At 49.2% G+C, this 16,888-nt stretch overlaps 1 pseudogene; it reads right to left on the bottom strand.

The window, feature by feature from the left end:
* Positions 1-8,207: 8,207 nt before the first annotated feature.
* LOC140411417 (nucleolar protein 8-like) lies at positions 8,208-10,035 on the bottom strand (annotated as a pseudogene).
* Between the last annotated feature and the right edge of the window lie 6,853 nt (positions 10,036-16,888).

The following is a 16,888-nucleotide window of genomic DNA, read 5'->3' as shown; positions in this document are numbered from 1 at the left end:
CAGATATCACACATTCAGAACAAAACACCGGTCCCGCAGCACAGATATCATACACTCAGAATAAAACCCCTCTCCCGCAGCACAGATATCATACACTCAGAATAAAACACCTCTCCCCAGCACAGATATCACACATTCAGAATAAAACCCCTCTCCCCAGCACAGATATCACACACTCAGAATAAAACCCCTCTCTCCCAGCACAGATATCACACACTCAGAATAAAACCCCTCTCTCCCAGCACAGATATCACTCACTCAGAATAAAACCCCTCTCTCCCAGCACAGATATCTCACACTCAGAATAAAAGCCCTCTCCCCAGCACAGATATCTCACACTCAGAATAAAAGCCCTCTCCCCAGCACAGATATCTCACACTCAGAATAAAACCCCTCTCCCCAGCACAGATATCACACATTCAGAATAAAACCCCTCTCCCCCAGCAGAGATAATACACACTCAGAATAAAAGCCCACTCCGCAAGACAGATATCACACACTCAGAATAGAGCCCCTCTCCCCAGCACAGATATCACACACTCAGGTTAAAACCCTTCTCCCCAGCACAGCTATCACACACTCAGAATAAAACACCACTCCCCATCAGAGATCTCACACACTCAGAATAAAACACCTCTCCCCCAGCACAGATATCACATATTCAGAATAAAAACACTCTCCCCAGCACAGATATCACACACTCAGATTGAAACCCCTGTCCCCAGCACAGCTATCACACACTCAGAATAAAACACCACTCCCCATCAGAGATCTCACACACTCAGAATAAAACACCTCTCCCCCAGCACAGATATCACATATTCAGAATAAAAACCCTCTCCCCAGCACAGATATCACACACTCAGATTGAAACCCCTCTCCCCAGCACAGATATCACACATCATAATAAAACCCCTCTTGCCAACACCGACATCACACACAGAATAAAACCCCTCTCCCCCAGCACCGATACCACTCAATCAGAATAAAACCCCTCTCCTCCAGCACAGATATTACACATTCAGAATAAAACCTCTCTCCCCAGCACAGATATCACACACTCAGCACAGATATCACACAATCAGAATAAAACACCAGTCCCCTGTAGTGTTACCTGCGTGGTCGATAACACGTGTTACTCAATCCTTGGCTGATGGTGAGGTCCTCTGAATCTTGTTGAAGAAGACTCGAACTCGTCCAGTAACAATAAAGGTTTATTGAGTAACTATAACTATTAATTTGTGAGTTCTTTACCTTAACATGGGAACTAGGAATTGGATATCAAGATTTAACAATTGTAACTAAATGTAACTCCACTAACTATCTCTGTGATTCTGATGTTTCCCTGTTCACAGCACACCGAGAGAGAGCCAGAGACCCCGTGTGGCTGCCCTTTATACCCCAGTTGGTCCAGTCCTCTGGTGATCATGTGGTGCTGCTATCTACCCATTAACCCCTTGTGTGCATGCACCTACAGAGATCACCACATCTCCCCCTTTTTAATGTGCTACAGGTTTTCTGTATGGTGAAACGAAAACTAAACAAACATAATGAATTAAGTCAACTGGGAACAGATAAAACAAGTAAAGCTGTGTACAGAATGGGATGGAATTAATGACTGTACAAAGTCAATCAACGTTTAAAAAGTCCAATTCTAACGAAAACCTTTGTGAGTCCAGACTGTATGGGCGGGATTCTCCACTCCCGCGCCGAAGTGGCCGCGCCGTCGTGAACGCTGTCGAGGTTCACGACGGCGCGAAACGGCCCCGGTCCCGACTGATTCAGGCCCTGACAATGGGCCAGGATCGGGGCCACGTCATCTACACACGCCAGGCCTTGTCGCCCGCGTAAAAGCGGCACCGCATAGATGACGCGGCCGGCACCGCATAACGGGCATCATCCGCGCATGCGTGGTTGCCGTCCTCTCTAAGTCCGCCCTGCAAGAAGATAGCGGACGGATCTTGTGGGGCCGCGGAAGGAAGGAGATCCTCCTTCAGAGAGTTCAGCCCGATGATCGGTGGGCACCGATCGCGGGCCACCCCACATTTCAGGTAAAGCCCGGTGCAGGATCTCCACTCGCCCCCCCCCGCAGGCCACCCCCCCCAGCGTTCACGCACCGCTCACGACTGCAGCGACCAGGTGTGGACGGCGCCGGGGTGAACCCGCCATTTTGGCCTGGCCGATCGGCCCATCCGGACCTCAGAATAGCGGGGGTGCCGGAGAATCGCCATTTTCGGTGTCTCCGGTGATTCTCCGGCCTGCGACCCGCAAAACTCGACCGGACCGTTCCCGCCGCTTGTGAGAATCACGGGAGGGCGTCGGACCAGTGTCCCTGGAAATTTTGGCGGCCCAGGTGATTCTCCCAACCGGCGTGGGAGTGGAGAATCGCGCCCTATGCGTTTGATCAGGTGGGTTGATCCTCGCCTATCGTTGAGGTGGCAGTGTTGATGTCGCCATGTTGTTGTGACCGTCAGTGTTGATGTGTGTCCGTGAGGACATCATGAGACATCGGAATGGTCGAAGTAAGTTGACATTAGTAGCGGACTTTCTTTTGTGCTTGCAGTATGGCATCTTTTTTGCAAGCTGGGTTGGGTGATTGCTGCGGCGCAGATACAAAATCACAAGATCTGTTGTTGTTGTAGTTTTGTTCACTGCTTTGATCAACTGTGGGTAGACATTTAACGTCTGCTGCTGGCTGCTCTTACAAGGCAGATAGACCGTCATAGTCTTCCTCGTTCACGGCTGTCGCTCCGGAGTCGTCGCTTGTGGCCATTCTGGAGCCTGTCAACGAGCTCGCTATGGAGGCCGGTATCACTCCCTCAGCGGAGTCAATCTGTGCTCTCTGCGTGGCGTCGCCTTCTGCTAAGATATGACATGTGGTTGTCATTCATTTTGTCGACGAGCTGCCATGTTGTCATGGTATTGGATTCTCCCACCATGAGACTTGTATGGAACTTGGCACCCATTTTGCTGCTGCAATGACCATCAGATCCGGAGAACTGATCCATGGCTGAGTGGCATTCGTCAGCGAGCAAATCATCGCTTCTTGTCAAGGGTGTGTCATGGTGCTCTATTTGTCCAATGAGGAACTCATCCCCTGAGTAATCATCGTCAATGACCAAATCTTTTGCTATGGATTTGTCATTGTGCTCTTCTCTTTGGGTGTTGCAAATGATATGTTTCAGGGTGCTGCGGCAGTGATCTTTAACTGTAAGTGGAGGCTCAAGCTTCATTCTGTCATTGGGGAAAATAATTTTTTGTTTTGAGACTTTAAACCCCTTTTTGTTCACTTTCGAGCATTTTGGATGAGGCGTCGTGATGTAAGGTTCCTCCGCGACTGTGATCGTGGCCACACAGTAGGAGTCATCAGAGGCAAGGTCATCGTTTTCTGACAGGTAATCACTGAATATTGGTTGGCGGTCCATAGATGCCACGTTCCGAACGTCGCAGGGTCTTAGTTGTTGTCCCGTGGAAGTCATCTGTAGCACAGCTCGACATTTGACGGCATAGTGGTTGTACTTTCCACACCTCAGGCACTGTATGCCATAAGCTGGAGATTGCCCTTTTAAGTGGGCGTGTCCACAGTTATGACACGTCATGATGCCGCCCTGGCACGTTCGCGCATGCGCAGTAGCGTTCTCAGCCGGTTCCAGTCTCCGTGTGAACTGCGCATGTGTGTGGTCCACTTACAGAATCGGGCACGCGGGATTGCCGGTGGAGGAGCGCCTTCGAGAAGCCTGGGCCACCATTTCAACTGCTCCAACCTCGTGGTCCCGGTAAGTAAGCTGTTGATATTGTGTTTCAGTGATTTCATGAGCAGAACATAGTTGTGTAGCCATTTCAAGATCAAGATTTTTGTGCTTAAGGAGAGAGAGTCCCTCATCAGTGGCGAGATTCTCCGACCCCCCGCCGGGTCGGAGAATCGACGGGGGCTGGCGTGAATCCCGCCCCCGCCGGTTGCCGAATTCTCCGGCACCGGATATTCGGCGGGGGCGGGAATCGTGCCGTGCCGGTAGGCGGCCACCCCCCCCGCGATTCTCTGGCCCGGATGGGCCAAAGTCCCGGCACCAAAATGCCTGTCCCGCCAGCGTGGATTAAACCACCTTTTGAACGGCGGGACAAGGCGGCGCGGGCAGGCTCCGGGGTCCTGGGGAGGGCGCGGGGCGATCTGGCCATGGGGGGTGCCCCCACGGTGGCCTGGCCCGCGATCGGAGCCCACCGATCTGCGGGCGGGCCTTTGCCGTGGGGGGCACTCTTTTTCTTCCGCCTTCGCCATGGCCTTCACTATGGCAGAGGCGGAACAGACCCCCTCCCCTGCGCATGCGCGGGAATGACGTCAGCCGCCGCTGACGCTCCTGTGCATGCGACGATCCACGTCGCCCGGCGAAGACTTTTCAGCCTCAGCTGGCGTGGCACCAAACGACTTTACCGCCAGCCCGTGGAGCGCAAACCACTCCGGCGCGGGCCTAGCCCCTCAAGGTGAGGGCTTGGCCCCTAAAGGTGCGGAGACGTCCGCACCTGTTGGGGCGGCCCGACGCCGGAGTGGTTCCCGCCACTCCATTATGCCGGAACCCCCCGCCCCGCCGGGTAGGGGAGAATCCCGCCCCTGGTCTCTGATGAGGGCGTCACGGAGGTTCTCATAATTACAGGATTGGGCCAGCAGCTTTAATTCAGTGAGAAAGCTGCTGAATGATTCTCCTGGTCTTTGTATACGCCTGGTGAACTTGAAGCGTTCAAATGTTTCATTCACCTCCGATTTGCAGTGGGTATCGAATTTTTTGATAATTGTGTCCCACTTATTCTTGTCCTCCCCTTCGGCATAGGTAAATGAGTTATATATCTCCATGGCCGGTTCCCCTGCCGCAGCTAAGAGGTATGCAATCTGTTTTAAATTGGGCGCAGCGGTCAGGTCCTTAATTTCCAGAAACAAATTAAATTGTTGCAGGAAAATCTTCCAATTATACTGGAGATTACCAGAGGTTCTGAGGTGTTCTGGAAGTGATTCCATCTTACCGGTTTGTGCCCGAGCGATCCGAGTGTAGCGATGCCTTCCTTGGCCGAATATCTTATCTGAGTTTTTTTTTTTCTTGTCTGTCAAACCTAAGCTAGCTAATTTCTATTTTTGTTGTTAAGGTCAACACACTCCGTGGTACCATGTAGTGTTACCTGCGTGGTCGATAATACGTGTTACTCAATCCATGGCTGATAGTGAGGTCCTCTGAATCTTGTTGAAGAAGACTCAAACTCGTCCAGTAACAACAAAGGTTTATTGAGTAACTATAACTATTAATTCGTGAGTTCTTTACCTTAACATGGGAACTAGGAATTGGATAACAAGATTTAACAATTGTAACTAAATGTAACTCCACTAACTATCTCTGTGATTCTGATGTTTCCCTGTTCACAGCACACCGAGAGAGAGAGAGAGAGACCCCGTGTGGCTGCCCTTTATACCCCAGTTGGTCCAGTCCTCTGGTGATCATGTGGTGCTGCTATCTACCCATTAACCCCTTGTGTGCATGCACCTACAGAGATCACCACATCTCCCAGCACAGATATCACACACACAGAGTAAAACCCCACTCCTTAAGCACAGATATCACACACTCAGAATAAAACCCCTCTCCCCCAGCACAGATATCACACACTCAGAATAAATCCCCTCTCCCCAGCACAGGTATCACACACTCAGAATAAATCCCCTCTCCCCAGCACAGGTATCACACACTCAGAATAAATCCCCTCTCCCCAGCACAGGTATCACACACTCAGAATAAATCCCCTCTCCCAAGCACAGGTATCACACACTCAGAATAAATCCCCTCTCCCCAGCACAGACAACACACACTCAGAATAAAACCCCTCTCCCCACCACAGATATCATCAGTCAAAATAAAACCCCTCTCCCCAGCACAGATATCACACACTCAGAATAAAACCCCTCTCCCCAGCACAGATATATTCACTCAAAATAAAAGCCCTCTCCCCCACCAAAGATATCTCTCACTCAGAATAAAACCCCTCTCCCCCAGCACAGATATCACACACTCAGAATAAATCCCCTCTCCCCAGCACAGGTATCACACACTCAGAATAAATCCCCTCTCCTAAGCACAGGTATCACACACTAAGAATAAATCCCCTCTCCCCAGCACAGACAACACACACTCAGAATAAAACCCCTCTCCCCACCACAGATATCATCACTCAAAATAAAACCCTCTCCCCAGCACAGATATCACACACTCAGAATAAAACCCCTCTCCCCAGCACAGATATCATCACTCAAAATAAAAGCCCTCTCCCCCACCACAGGTATCACTCACTCAGAATAAAACCCCTCTCCCCAGTAGAGCTATCACACACTCAGAATAAAACCCCTCTCCCTCAGCACAGGTATCACACACGCAGAATAAAACCCCTCTCCCCAGCACAGATATCACACACTGAGAATAAAACCCCTCTCCACAGCACAGATATCACACACTCAGAATAAAACCCCTCTCCCCAGTAGAGCTATCACACTGAGAATAAAACCCCTCTCCCCAGCACAGATATCACACACTCAGAATAAAACCCCTCTCCCCAGTAGAGCTATCACACTCAAAATAAAAGCCCTCTCCCCCACCACAGATATCACTCACTCAGAATAAAACCCCTCTCCCCAGCAGAGATATCACTCACTCAGAATAAAACCCCTCTCCCCCAGCACAGATACCACACACAGAATAAAACCCCTCTCCCCCAGCACAAATGTCACACACTCAGAATAAAACCCCTCTCCCCCAGCACAGATATCACACACTCAGAATAAAACCCCTCTCCCCCAGCACAGATATCACACACTCAGAATAAAACCCCTCTCCCCCAGCACATTGTCACACTTAACATAAAGCCCTCTCCTCTAGCACAGATATCATACACTCAGTATTGTTACGACCCCCTGGGCTAGTGCATGGTCAACTCCAGCCCACTTGACCCGGAATCACAACACAAGTGAATTAATAAATAATTCTTAGAAAAATAATTCTTAGAAAAATACCCGACTTGTTTGGCCCTTCGCTGATAAAAAAAAGGAAAAAAGTATTTGCTTCAGATCGATGTTTCCAGCACCTTACTCCTGTTTGCTTTCAGTTCAAGGTGTTTACTGTCGACTGATTCAGAACTCTGTAGTTTTTGGAAAGCATCACTCACAACCTTTCTGGTATTTGGCTGTAGTTGTTTCCCTGTAGGTTCTCTGCAGCCTCCAGAATAAAACACTCACAGCCTTTCTGGAGAGAGAGAAAGAGCAGGTCCTTATCTTTTTGGGTCCAGGAGTCAAACAGAGATTCATTTGGACCCTGAAAATCATTCCACTGGCAGAGGATCCAATCACCACCTGTTAACAGGCAGAGTACAGCCATTTGGGCCAATTCATCGGCTATCCGCCAATCAATCATACCAAATCCCAGCCCATCTCCCTCTCTCTGGTGTCTGAAACTCCTGTTCAAACTAGCAGGATCTACCAGGATGTTCCCTCCAGCAATTTCTGAATTTCCCATTCTCTCTGCTGCTTGACTTAAAGATATAAGCTCATTAATCACCCATAGATTAAAAATGGTAACAACAAAATAAAAGAAAGGAAAATAAGGGAATAAACAGGAAGGATCCTTACATACCCCCCTCCCTAAAACAATGTAACATCAGGGCACAGATGTTTCATTATGCAAGACATAAATCAGAAACACATACCTATCTAATCCATCTCTATTATATAAGTTCCCTTCCCAATCTTTACATTGCAGCCCTTAAACCTGTTAGAAAGCATCCATAATGATATTATCCTTTCCCGCATGTGCACAATTTTAATGTTATACTGTTGTAATAATAAACTCCAACGGAATAAGCTTGAGTACTGGGTTCTAAACTTCTCTATAAATGCAAATGGATTATGGTCTGTATAAACTAAGCTTTGTTTATTGTCATGTTGGACATATACTTTCAAAATGCTGAAGGACTAGCAGCACTGCCCCAACCCCAGGTGATTGGTATCAGTGGACACTTTAAATGGCCTAATTGATCAGCACCGGTTCGCCAACTATCCTGGCCTTCAATCTCTCAAACTCTAATTGGTGTTCTGTGGGCCACAGAACTTTCACCTGTTTCCACAACATGTCCAACACGCATTGCATTTCTGTCTCTAACTGAGCCAATCTCTGTGGTTTTAGTCAAGGTGGGTGTGACTTTATTGGTTCTGAGTTTCTTACAGCTACATCATGATCAGCTAATGGAGTGCCCCTTGGTGTTTCTCTACTACTCTGCCCATATTCTTTCAATATCTTTATTACATCTTCTCTCTGTTCTTCTTCTGTTGATAGTTTTTCACCTTTGGTTTTAGAACTACCTCTGATATCTTCAAGCACTGCCTTGTTTTCACTCTTTTCCTCAAAATCAAACACAGCGCGCTTCTCTTTCTCATGTTTCTGACTGTCCACCTTATAGAGGACCCACTAAATGAGCTTCTTCTGCATTTCTGTCTCTTTATTTCTCTTGTGTAATGCAGTCAGTCTTTTCGGATTGTACAATGAATGTTTATCCAAATTTTGAGGTTCTTTTGCAGCCAAACTACAAGCAGTATTGTCAATGTTGAGGAAAATATGTGGCTTTTTAAAAATCAATAAACACTCTTCAATCCTTCCAGCTTTACATTCTCTCTTTTCCTGCACATGGTTACTTTCAAGTTGAGGGTTAATCTTCGTAGAGTTGGTTGGCTTTATATGCACCATTCTTTGTTTTACAGCTTTTGCTTCATCATTGGAGTCTTCGTAATCTTATCTCCACTTACTAATATGGACTGAAACAATTTGTGCAGTCGAGATTTCAGCTGTTCCTCTTTACTTTCAGAATCAGAGGATGGTACGTTATTGGCTCCATGAACTTTCTGTTTGTGGTCAACAGATGTGGTGGCAGAATCTCTACATGGTTCTCCATTCACCTTCTTCTTCATTTTCAAAACGAATTGATGGCTGATTATTTCATCCTCTTGGCTGTTTGTTTCCTTTACCTTAAAGAGGCACTGTGGACCCATGAAAGGATGTGGGTTAATCAGCAGTTTGCTTTGTGATGCTTCACAATCCTTGCTGTCCTCATCCTGAATAACTGATGCCAAACTGTTATGTATATTTTCCTTCAAAACAGGCATGCTCTGGGGAATATTTGTGCCTGAAGTGAATGACAACGGCTTTACTGCAATAATAAATAATCTTTATTATAGTTACAAGTGGGCTTACATTAACACTGCAATGAAGTTACTGTTAAAACCCCCTTGTCGCCACACTCCGGTGCCTGTTCGGGTACACTGAGGGAGAATTCAGAATGTCCAATTCACCTAACAGCTTTCAGGACTTGTGGAAGGAAACTGGAGCACCTGGAGGAAACCGACACAGACACAAGGAGAACTTGCAGATTCCGCACAGACAGCGAACCCAAGCCGGAATCGAACCTGGGACCCTGGTGCTGTGAAGCAACAGTGCTCACCACTGCGCTACCAAGAGGTGGTAAGAAATCACTTTTAAGAAAGTCCAAGTCACTTTCTTCTGCCGATTTGCTGTCTTCGTTCCTAGCTTTGGAAGAATGACTTGCCATTTGTTCAAGATCAGGTAGTGACTGGTCTATTTGGTAGCAGTTGTTTATCATTACTTCATAATCAGAACCAAAATAGAATTCAGAATACTCATCTGACTCTTCATCACTGTTGTTACTATTAGATTCCCCTTTCTTAGTGTCACCTTCGGTCTTGGAATTCTCAGAATCTGGTTCTCTACTAGATTTTATCTTTAACATACTTAGATGAGGAACGATTCTCATAGAGATAATTTCATCAGTATCAGTAGAATCAGATTCACTAACATTGCCAGTTGATATGTGATTAATGGCTTTCAACATTTTTTTCTTTGAGTCATTTGATACCCAATGAGTTTTTCTAATTCCCACATGTCCTATTGTTGGTATCTCAGGGGCTATCTGCAGTACTTCCCTCAGACTCTCTGTATTCATGAACAAAGTTACAACCTTCACTCCTACTAAATAATTTCCCAAAAAGTAAGTCTACTCTGTCCATTGGGAATTTTTTAACAACCTTGACCACTGCTGGATCTGACACTAAATCACATTTGAATTGTACCTTATACAATGGAACTGGGAGATAATCTCCACCTATTTCATTCACCTTAGCTTTCATTGAGCTCTCTGGAGAGAAAACCAAATCCTTACCCAGAAATAAAGTTTGGGGACTGCCTGTGTTCCTTAAGATCGTTATGGGCTTGGCTACATAAGTTGAGGAAAAGGGGTTGATCTTCCCCTTCGACAAAAACCCTGCATATCTCTCATCTACCTCATTTCTCACATCTGCTCCCACAGTAGTGCTACAGTGTGCCCTGTAGTATTCTCCACTTTTGTTCCCTTTTTGGAATCCTCCTTCTGAACAATTTAGCATGGTCAATCCACCTTACTTGCTCATCCTTGGGCTATAGGAGGAAACCAACGCACCATGCAGACACGGGGAGAACATACAAACTCCACACAGTCACCCAAAGCCAGAATTGAACCCGGGTCCCTGGTGCTGCAAGGCAGCAGTGCTAACCACTGTGCCACATGCTTATCCTTTTTGAGTCAGGCACACAACTGTACCAACTGTCTCCTTAAACTCCAAAACCTTTGCTCATATGCTTCGGGAACCAGTTCACAAGCACCCAGAATGGCCTTTTTTACCTCATCATGGGCGCGATTCGCCGACCCCCCACCGGGTCGGGGAATCGCCGGGGGCTGGCGTGAACCCCGACCCCGCCGTGTCCCGAATTCTCCGCCACCAGAGATTAGGCGGGGGTGGGAATCACCGTGCCGGTCGGCGGGTCCACTCCCGGTGATTCTCCAGTCCGCAATGGGCCGAAGTCCCGCCGCTGTCAACCCACGCCAGCCGGCGTGGATTGAACCACCTTTCGAACGGCGGGACAAGGCAGCGCGGGTGGGCTTCGGGGTCCTGCGGGGGCGTGGGATGATCTGGTCCCGGGGGGGGGTGCCCCCACGGTGGCCTGGCCCGCAATCGGGGCCCACCGATCCGCGGGCCTGTGCCGTGGGGGCACTCTTTTCCTTCCGCCGTCGCCACAGTCTCCACTATGGCGGAGGCGAAAGAGACCCCCTCCACTGCGCATGCGCGGGAATGCCGTGAGCGCCCGCTGATGCTCCCGCGCATGCGTCGCATGGCAAAGTCATTTCCGCGCCAGCTGGAGCTGCACCATAGGCCTTTCCCGCCAGCCGGCGGGGCGGAAATCACTCCGGCGCGGGCCTAGCCCCTCAAGGATAAGGCTCAGCCCCCCAAGATGTGGAGAATTCCGCACCTTTGGGGCGGCGCGATGCCGGACTGATTCGCACCGTTTTTGCCGCCGTTCAGCGGACATTGCGCCGATTGCGGAGAATCCCGCCCCATAATTCTTATACTCCCCTCTGACAGGAAAGCATAAACTTCCCCTCCCCATCTATTTACTCTGCATGGTTAATGTCCACTTTGCTCCTGGCTACTCGATTTGGGTTGCTACTTTCTCAAAAGCCCTAAAAAAAGGCTTCTACCTCTTTTTCTTCGAATGTTGGGAGGGCCTGTATAAATTTTAAAAATATCACCATTTGGTTCCGTTCTAAGATTAAGCTCCCCTCTCATTCCTGGCAGCAAACTGCTAATTTCCAGTGCCTGAGGCTGTAAGTCTCTCTCTTTTGCTTTTTCCTCTCTCTAATTCCAACATCTTCATTCCCATCTCCATTTCTTTTGCTTTTTCTTTTTGCTGCATCTCCATTTATTTTTCTATTCTTTTTAATTCCCTGTCGTGCTCAAACTGAAACCAAATTCTTTCCAGCTCAATTCCCCTGCAAGAAAATCTCTTTGATGCTACATCACTTCATGGGCTCTCTTATGTTCCAAGCATCTTTCAAATTTAAATGCTGAGCAATCGCATTATTTGTCTCCACCTTCCTAGCTGTATCTGGTACCTCTATTTTTGATTCCCCTGCCAATTCGACTAGCTCGTTCTTTCAAAGCTGTTTTAAATGAACCAGCGACAAGGCTTCTACCTGAAGAAAATCCTTCGCAGCTTCCAGAGACACCCTGTTATTGCTACAAATCTGGGCCTCGAATTCTCTGGTCCGGCGCCAGAGTGCCAGCGCCGGCACCAAAACGGGAGTACTTTACTCCGGCACCGGTTCCGAGACCCAATTCTAGGGACCTGGGGGGCCAGCATGGCGCTGGAGCGGACCACGCTGCTCCAGCTGCCGGTCCCGGCATCGACCCGGCACCGCGGGGTCCACGCATGCGCAGTTGGGCCAGCGGCAACTAGTGCATGCGCAGTGGCCTTCCCCGTGCCAGCCCAAGGCGCCAAATGGAGCAGGGATCCAGGAGCCAGCGCAGAGGAAAGGAGGCCCCCTGACAGAGAGGCCGGCCCGGAGCCCCTCCCCGGGGTTGGACCCCCCTCCCTCCCCCCACAGGCTGCCCCCAGACCCTTCAACCCTGAGGTCCCGCCGGCCCAGAGCATGTTAGAACGGCAGCGGCGGGACACAGATTTTTTTGGACGGCCGCTCGGCCCATCCAGGCCGGAGAATCACGGCGCCGCCGTAGGATCGCCGCTATGGCTATTTGCGGTGATTCTCTGTGCAGCCCGGCACCATGCACGACCGCCCGTTTTTCACGGGCGGAGAATGGCGTCGGGGTGGTGTGGCGCGATTCGCGCGGCCCCCTGCCGATTCTCCGGCCGGCGGGGGGGTCAGATAATCGCGTCCCTGGTGTTTCTGTTAAAAAAAATTAAACTTTCACCCAAACTTCGCTGTCTACCCCTCCAAAAACCCCAGACCTGAGCCCTCAAATTATGTTACGGCCCCCTGGGCTAGTGCGTAGTCAATTCCAGCCCCACTTGACCCGGAGTCACAACACAAATGAATTAACCAATAATTCTAAGAAAAATACCCAAAGTCTATGTCCCTTGGCTGCCCAGTAATTACAGTCACCAGGTGTGTACATTCAAACACAATTACCATTTATTTATAACAAGAACTATAATGAAATCTGCAGCAAATTCAACTGGTTAACTATTATCTGATTCTTAATCCCCCATTTTAACTTGCCCACCATCCTCCAAATACACACACATACACACACACTCATACACAAGACAGACAAACACAGAGGGGACAAGAGTGGTAAAAGAAAAACGTAAGTAAAAGAGAAAAAAAGAGTATTTGCTTCAGATGATGTCTTCATAACCTTACTGTTTAAACTCCTGTTAACTTTGCTTTCAGTTCGAGATGGCTACTGTCATCCAGGCCTCTGTAGTTGCAGGAACATATCACTCACAGCACTTTTATCAGTCCAAGAGACAAACTGAAACTCCTTGGAACTCTGAAAACTATTCCACTGGGACAGGATCTACCCACCACCTGTTAACAGGCAGAGTACAGCCATTTGGGCCAATTCGTTGGCTGTCAGTCAGTCAATAAAACCGAGACTCAGACCATCTTTCTCTCTCTCTGGTGCTGACAAGTCTGAAACTCGTTTTCAAACTAGCAAAATCAGGCAGAATGTTCTGTCCAGTAACTTCTGAATTCCTCACTCTCTCTGCTGCTTTACTGAAAGATGTATGTCCATTAATCACCCATGGAGAAAAAAATGATAACAGAGAAATAGAAGAAAGGGTAAATAACGAATAAACTGGAATTACTCTCTCCCCCAGCAAAGATATCACACACTCAGATATCACACACTGAGAACACTAATGGCACAAATCCCATTTCCCTTCTCCTGCAGGGCATTCAGGCAACCAGCCCAGAAGATCTTCGAACCCTCTCGCCACCACAGACCTGAACAGCTCCGAGGGAGACATTTTGAAGGCCAGCATAGAAGAGACATCACATCTGTAACCCACACCCTCCAGCAGCGCTGACACTCACACTTCGTGTGGGAAAGTTTCTGGGTCATTCAATGGTGAGCTCCTCACACCTGGAGATCCACAGCAGGCGGAGTTGGGGATGTATCCGGGGATCAGGCACTCGGAGGAATGCAGAGCCCTGCACTTTGTTAAGCCCCTAGCCGGTGTCATGCCACTGGGTACAGTCGACCAAGAGCTGCGGAAGCTGCAAAGACAGAGTCATGAGCATCAGGAAGGGTGACAGCATCCCTCCTCGAACTGAAAGGCTGACTGGAGGGTTCCATCGCCATCAGGCCAACGCAATGATGCCAACACTGCGAGGGAGGCATCCTCAATGAAGACCTTTGTGCAGGACATGGTTCAGTTCATTACCTCCGTAGCTGAGAGCATGAGCTCTATGGTGCAAGGCTTCAACTGCATGGTACAGGCACTGGTGTGAATCCATGTATTTTAGCGCCAGAGGAGGGCGGGGTTTCTGGACTTTACTCCAGATGCCCTTCCAGCCATGGAGGAACACAAGGGCCCCATGAAACCCAAAAGGAAGCGGACCAGCAGAATTGGAGCCTGGAGCTTCCAACCAGGAGACTCTGGGGTGTCCAGCCCATGTGACACACTGCCTTCCCTGTGAGCCACACATCTCCAGCCTGACACACTGAGGAAGCAACACTGCAACATACATGCTGCCGGAAATCCTCAAGGTCCAGGTAAATGAAAGTCAGCAGGCTGCCACCATCTCAGGTGTGATTCCTGGGGATATGCCTAGACATGGCGGGAGGGTGAGCAAGAGTAAAAGCCTTTCGGCACCTCGTGGGCATGGGTGAACCATGGCACTAGTAGAGATAGATCATATAGTAATAGCACATTTGGACTAAAAATCACTTTGTTCACCAGCGGATACTCCATGCTGTCATTGCTTGGCGCCATGCTCCACAAATCCTCACGCACCTGCCGCTTCATTCCTGCGGAGTGTGAGAATGGCAGCCTCTGTCTCTCTGATGACTCAGTAAAGACACAATGCTGATGGCACTGGCCTCACCCCTGGGCCCACTGCCCTAGCCCCCTCAGCCATGGAAGGTGACACTCCCCTTCAGCATCAACGCTCAGGCCTCTCATGGCTGCCACTCGCCTCAAGTGATGAAGAAGCCAAGGGCTGACAAAGTGTCGAAAGGCTGCCCACCTCGGATGTTAGTTGGAGGAAAACATAAGATTGACTCCCTACTGAAGGACAGGTCTGAGGCGTTCAAGTCAGGCGACCCTGACCTATACAAGAAATCCAGGTACGACCTCCGCAAAGCTTTCCACGATGCCAAGAGAGAATATCAGACCAAGCTGGAGTCACAGACTAGCGTTACAGAATCTCGGCGGTTGTGGCAAAGCTTAAACAACATAACGGGTGACAAAGGGAAGTCGAGCAGTACCTCCAGCAGCAGCGCACCTCTCCCCGATGAACTCAATGCATTCTATGCTCAGTTCAAGCAGGAAACCATTGATCCGCTGCCGAGTGCCCCACTAGCCCATAAGACACCCATACCCACCGCCAAAACTTCCAAAGTCAGTTCGGCCTTCCTGAAAGTGAACCCTTGGAAGGGGACGGGTCCGGACAGGATCCCTGCTCGTGCACTCAGAGCCTGCGCGGACCAGCTGGCAGATGTGTTCGCGGACATCTTCAACCTGTCCATACTCCGCTCCGAGGTCCCCATCTGCAACACGAAGAGCATCATCATATCGGTACCAAAGAAGAATCAGGCAACGTGCCTCAATGACTCCAGTGGCCCTGACTTCAGTCATAATGAAGTGCTTTGAGAGGTTGGTCATGAAGCGCATCACCTCCATACTCCCAGAATGCCTTGATCCACTGCAATTCGCATACCACTGCAACTGGTCCACAGCAGACGCCATTTCCCTGGCCCGACACTCATCCTTAGAGCATCTCGACAACAAGGACGCCTATATCAGACTCCTATTTATTGACTACAGCTCCACCTTCAAAGCCAAGCTCATATCAAAGCTCCAAAACCTAGGACTTGGCTCCTCACTCTGCAACTGGATATTCGACTTTCTGACCCACAGGCCACAATCAGTACAATAAACAACAACACCTCCTCCACAATAGTCCTCAATACCGGAGCCCCGCAAGGCTGCGTACTTAGCCCCCTACTATACTCCCTGTACACACACGATTGCGTGGCAAAATTTGGTTCCACTCCATCTACAAGTTTGCTGACGACACCACCGTAGTTGACCGGATCTCGAATAACGATGAGTCAGAATACAGGAGGCAGCTAGAGAACCTAGTGGAGTGGTGCAATGACAACAATCTATCCCTCAATGACAGCAAAACTAAGGAGCTGGTCATTGACTTCAGGAAGCAAAGTACTGTACACACCCCTGTCAGCATCAATGGGGCCGAGGTGAAGATGGTTGAGAGCTTCAAATTCCTCAGGGTACATATCTCCAAAAATCTATCCTGGTCCACCCACGTCGACGCTACCACCAAGAAAGCACAACAGCGCCTATACTTCCTCAGGAAACTAAGGAAATTCAGCATGTCCACATTGACTCTCACCAACTTTTGCAGATGCACCATAGAAAGCATTCTATCGGGCTGCATCACAGCCTGGTATGGCAACTGCTCGGCCCAGGACCGCAAGAAACTTCAGAGAGTCGTGAACACCGCCCAGTCCATCACACAAACCTGACTCCCATCCATTGACTCCATCTACACCTCCCGCTGGCTGGGGAAAGTGGGCAGCATAATCAAAGACCCCGCCCACCCGGCCTACTCACTCTTCCAACTTCTTCAATCAGGCAGGAGATACAAAAGTCTGAGAACACGCATGAACAGACTCAAAAGCAGCTTCTTCCCCGCTGTTACCAGACACCTAAACGACCCTCTCATGGGCTGACCTGATTAATACTACATTCCTGTATGCTTCACCCGATGC

Source organism: Scyliorhinus torazame, chromosome 4, assembly GCF_047496885.1.
Source record: "Scyliorhinus torazame isolate Kashiwa2021f chromosome 4, sScyTor2.1, whole genome shotgun sequence".
NCBI classification, from domain to species: domain Eukaryota; kingdom Metazoa; phylum Chordata; class Chondrichthyes; order Carcharhiniformes; family Scyliorhinidae; genus Scyliorhinus; species Scyliorhinus torazame.
The sequence above is the reverse complement of the archived record's forward strand: the minus strand, read 5'-3'. Positions and strand labels throughout refer to the sequence as shown.